Raw genomic sequence first — 5697 nt, forward strand, 5'->3', positions numbered from 1 at the left:
CATTTGAAAAATAGTATCGATGATTCTGATTTAACAGGATTGATAAGATTATTAAATATAACATATGTAAAATGCCAAGCACAATGCTTGACATATAATCACTCATTAAGTGGTAGCTATAACAATTATTATTTCTTCTTATTGTTAATAAAACTATAAGAATTATGTCTCCTTAGTTACTGACGAAGAAAATAATATTGATGATGAGGCAGATATTTATTGAACATTTACCATTTGCTAGGAGTTTCACATTTATTAACTCATACATGATGATTTTGCAGTCTAGTTGCTTCATACATTTGTGTTTCTTACCCAACTAAATGGTTAGAGCATAGGTTATGTCATAAGGTTTCTTTTTAAATAATCTTCCCAGTGCCAAACTAGTTCATAATTTATAGCAAGTGCTTAAGAACTATTTGTTGCAAATGATACAATGGTCTATAGCTCTAAAATTTAGTGACTTGCATTACGTCAAATTATAAGTTGGTCTGAAAAATCAGATCATCAATTTGTTTACAATTTAGAACTTGGGTTTAGATACATCAGTTGCTTAAAAAGAGTGCTGATGAAAGCTCTACCTTCCACTCATTCAATAAATATTTTTGAACACCTACTATATGCCACATTCTGTTTTGGGCAACTAACAAAGGCTTAAAAAATAAGGAAATGATGGCATTCATTTGTCTGTATATCTGGCATGTTTATAAACTTCATTTTTGCAGTTGCTTATTCCTTCCATGGGACTGGCTCATATGTTGGAATCTAAGCACTTAGAGGATATACCAAACATACGGCGTAATGAACAGTTAGGCTCTGGAGTCAGAAAGACTGGGTTGCATCTCAGCTCTACTAATTCTTTGCTCTGAGATCCTGGCAAGTTACCTATCCTCTCTAAGCTTCAGTTCCTTCATCTCTAAAATGAAAATAATAGTACCTACCTTCAAGGATTATTTTAGGTATGAAATAAAATAATGCATATAAAGCAGTCAGTACTGGCATACTATCAGAACTCAAAATATTAGCTATTACTAAATTATGAGTTCTAATTTCTCCATCAAGCATACTAAGGACACTAACCAAGAAGAATGCACCTGGAAGCTCACTTTTGAATAAGGAGAGAGGGAATGAACATATACTTAATTCCATTATGTGTCAGGCATTAGAGTAGAAGCTCTGCATATGCCATTTAATCCTCACAACAACACAGTCAAACAGGTACTATTTCGCAGGTGAGGATAATAGGACTCAGAGAGGTGTGTATCTTGCTCAAGTTTACCCCAGAGACTTGGTGGAGCCAAAGTTAATCTTCTCTGAATCCCTCTCACAGCATGAAAAAGGACCCACCTACATTTCACTCATAGTGTCTCTCAGAGTCTACACACATTGCATTCTTTCTATAGGATACCTGTGCCCAAATTTTGCTGTGCAAGAGAATCACGCAGGGTGCTTTAAGAAAAGCCCTCAATCCAGGGGTCCGCCCCGAACAAATGTAATTCAAGGATAAGACCCCAGGATCAGCATTTTAGGAAATTCCTAAATCATGACTCTGTTAGAAAAGGAAGGTAGAGAATGGAGTTATTGTTTTAGACAATACAAATTACAAGCATTTCTGTTGCAGATAGTTCCTGATCACATTCTAGAAATAGTGCCATAAGGATGAAAACAATCACATAATTCAGACACATATATATTAAATATTAGTTGAAATCTTAAGGTATGTGATCACGTGATGAAAAGATACATAGGTAAACTGACATATTTTATGATTCACACAGCAATTGCATGCTTTGTATTCACTTTGCAGTTTCTTTCCTATACAGAAACTGATAACTTAAATTGATTTTGTATGAGTTTTTATGTGCTACCTATGAATGAGCCTCTCATTGGGAGTATCTTATTTATATTAGTTGTTTATTTACTAGTTGTTTGTTTACTAGAAGTTATTGTGATGACTTTAAAAGGCTTCAGCAAATAGATTTAAATAAGGATAAATACCTTTAAAAAAAGGGGTGGGGTGGGGGGGAGAGAACCCTAGAGCTGATAGTTCATTAATGTTACAGAAATTATCAGGCCTGATTACATAAACAGGTGTATAAGGACCTGTCAGATATTTGGCTGAGGTAATTCCTTGAGAATAAACCATATAGGTCACATAGTGCTAATAAAATATGTTGAGGCATCCTTGCGTATTGCCCTGATTATGTCTCCTTGGGGAATGGAGAACTCATTAGCATGAGTACCCTGTCATTCCTTCCTGCTCTGTTCCCCAAGTACTTTCCAGATGGGCTTGGCACAAAAGGGTGATCGAAATGTACGTAGCATGGCCAAGTTTCAGATGAATGGCTCATCTAACCCCTCCGATTAAATACATGGCACTACGCAGTATGAAAAGGCTGTTGTGCTTCACTGACTCACTTTTCTGTCTGAGAGCTTGAAAACGGGAAATTTTGCAGAAGGAAGGGGGGAGGGCTGTCTGTAAAGTCTTGGTTTTTCATATTCCACTGCAGATGCATGTTTCCCAGACCAGGCGAAAGCTTCGAACGGAGAAGCTAAATTGGGAGCAGCAGGGTGTGTGTGTGTAAACACACAGGGAGAGAGATAAACCTGTTTGCTTTCTGAGACAATAAGTAGTAAAACAGGTTGTTTAGAGTAGAGTCCCTTGAACTAGACATTTGATTTTAAGTACATCTGCATATAATAATAACTTATTAACTGAGTCATGAGCATGTCAAGAAACTAGTTTGAGGTCACATAATCACTTGGTGTCACAGATAGAAGAACTAGAGCACGGGAATTTTGAAACTTAAGCCTGTGTTTTCTTGGCAGAAAGTGTCTCAGCTACTGTTTGATCTACCCAGAGTTCATGTGGAGATTTGTGGCTACAATTTAATTGGAGAATACAAATCAGGCATGCCTAAGAGCTCTACAGAAAGGAGATTGTTTCTCTTAGATCGGGACTGTGTTAGAGAAGGGAAGTAGAGAATGGAGTCAGTTGTTTTGCACAATGCAAATTACAAACAAACAAAAACACTTTGTAATCAGCTTCTAGATATTTTGGGGGGCTATTCATTCATTAATTTGTGCATTCATTTTTTAAAAAGTATTAAGTGTCTTTATATGAGACTGTGCTTAGACCTTTTGGGAAGATACCAAGAAATGCATTTAATTTTTTTGGGGTGGGGGTGGGGGGTTGCTTTGAATTATACAGATAATTGCCATTACCGTCATTGTCTAATACCACCTGGTAATGAAATAAAATGCCTTACTGGCAGAAGAGCAAGATAAACAAAAACAAATGAAGAAATGGGGTGACTAATTTCCTTCAATTTTCTTCCTATAGGAGGCATTTTTTTAAAAATCCAGGTGATAAATTGTCCTGCCAGATACACAAAACACAAAATTTGCTGTGCCGTCTAATATAACACAGACTTTAACTGTAACATTTGCATTAGTGCCAGGTTCCTTATTAGGAATGCCAGATCAGGATTTAAGAGAAAATGTTCACCCTGACTGGTTTGGCTCAGTGGATAGAGTGTCGGCTGGCAGATTGAAGGGTCCCAGGTTCGATTCCGACCAAGGGCATGTACCTTGGTTGCGGGCACATCCCCAGTAGGGAGTGTGCAGGAAGCAGCTGAATCAATGTTTCTCTCTTATTGACATTTCTAACTCTCTATCCCTCTCCTTCTCCCTTCTTCTCTGTAAAAAAATCAATAAAATATATATTTTTTTAAAAAAAGAGAGAGAAAATGTTCATATCTAACCCAAAAAGTAACTTCCAACAAGCATCTCTGAAGGCCAGGATTAATTCTCTATAATACTTTCCCCAGCCCAACTCCAAAACCAACTTTCCCTCTGGGCAGGCATGTTTAAGGATGTAGACAAAAGGGAACAGAGGCACCAATGGGCATTAGAAAACGGACAAGAGTTGGAGGCCCTGTCATTCTGTGGAACATAAGCAAGTGTTCTAAGTTTCCTTGGAGATCACCTAAAAAAACAAACAAAACAAAAACAAAACCCCCAAATTTCCCTGGACAAACTTCTTTACTTTCTAGCATAAACACCTCCAAACCAGAAGGCAAAATTTGTGCTAATATTTACATACATTATAAGTACTTGTTCGATATAATTCTTTAATTTATACTACATGTGCACAAATACTGTCATTGAGTGAAACTACTTTTTTTGTTGTTGTTGTGACAGGTCCTGCTCAGCTCCCAATGTGTATATGTGAAACAGTGTGTATGTTCATACCTATTGTTTATTTGCCTCACGTGTGTCAACCCCACCTCTGTCCCTTCTCTGTCCTCATCTGTGTTTCTAATTTTTCCACTTGTGATATTACAGGGTTAGAGTCAGTGAGCTCTAAATTCTATTTCAACTGTACCATGTGATGTGCTCCAGTTTTTAAGTGGTTTTGTTGCTATTAAACATACATTAAATGTATTCCAGTTAATCAGTATCCTTAGCAATATAGTAGGGTCTGGCTTCAGGGAAATTTAGCACAAGTTGAATAAAATTAAGTTTATTTCTGAATAGTGATAAATAACAAACCTGGTTATACATGTAAAATATTTATTTTTAAAAACTATGTTGTTATTGATTTTTTAGAGAGAGAGGTAGGGAGAGGGATAGAGAGATCGAAACATGGATGAGAGAGAAACATTGATTGGCTGCCTTCTGCATGCACCCTGCTGGGGATTGAGCCCACAACCCAGGCATGTGCCCTGACCGGGAATCGAACCATGACCTCCTGGTTCATAGGTTGATGCTCAACCACTGAGCCACGCTGGCCCAGCTGCTAAAATTATTTTAAATGTTACATATTTTGGGTTTTCTATAAATAATATTGTGATTTTTATTTTACTTATTTTATTTTTTTAAAAATATATTTTATTGATTTTAGTGAGGATGGAGAGGGAGAGAGAGAGAAACATCAATGATGAGAGAGAATCACTGATTGGCTGCCTCCTGCATGCCCCCACTGGGGATGGACTGGCAACTCAGGCATGTGCCCTTGGTCAGAATCGAACCTGGGACCCTTCAGTCTGGAGGCTGACGCTGTATCCATTGAGCCAAACCAGCTAGGGCAATATTGTGATTTTTATAACATGTGAACAGATTCACCTCTGTCAATAATATATTTTCTAATACTGAAATCTCAGGCATGCTTATAGGTATTAGTAGAACTTGACTCCATTGCTCCCAGCCACATAAATGAGTTTTATTTCATTATTCTTGTATTAAACACTAAACAACCCCTCTTTATATAGTTTCCATTTTGGTGCAGTGATTGAAAATGAAATATTAGCACAAAATACTAATCAGTTTCAAGGTACAGGGATTTATTTTTGCCCAGACCCCAATGTTCGAAGTTATCAGGGCTCTTTAAAACTAGTGCCTCTAGCATTTCAATGACTCACATTAAATCGGTCCCTCGATCACCCAGTTTATTTTAACCTTGACCTCCCACAGCTGTACTGCTTTCCTAGGTCCAAAAAACTCCCCGATTCCACCCTTTTCTGCTTCTGATGAAGCAATCGCGGGGAGGACAAACCAAACCCATTCCTTTAAGAAAGATTCCGCCTCCTCTCTTATAAGCAAGCGCCTCATGCTAATTGTGGAGTCTCTCCTAAGTCACAACACTTTACTCCTCAGCACTGGGAGAAGCTGCTGGCTGCTGGCTGCTGGCTGCTGGCG

Source organism: Myotis davidii, unplaced genomic scaffold, assembly GCF_000327345.1.
Source record: "Myotis davidii unplaced genomic scaffold, ASM32734v1 scaffold107, whole genome shotgun sequence".
In the NCBI taxonomy this organism is placed as follows: domain Eukaryota; kingdom Metazoa; phylum Chordata; class Mammalia; order Chiroptera; family Vespertilionidae; genus Myotis; species Myotis davidii.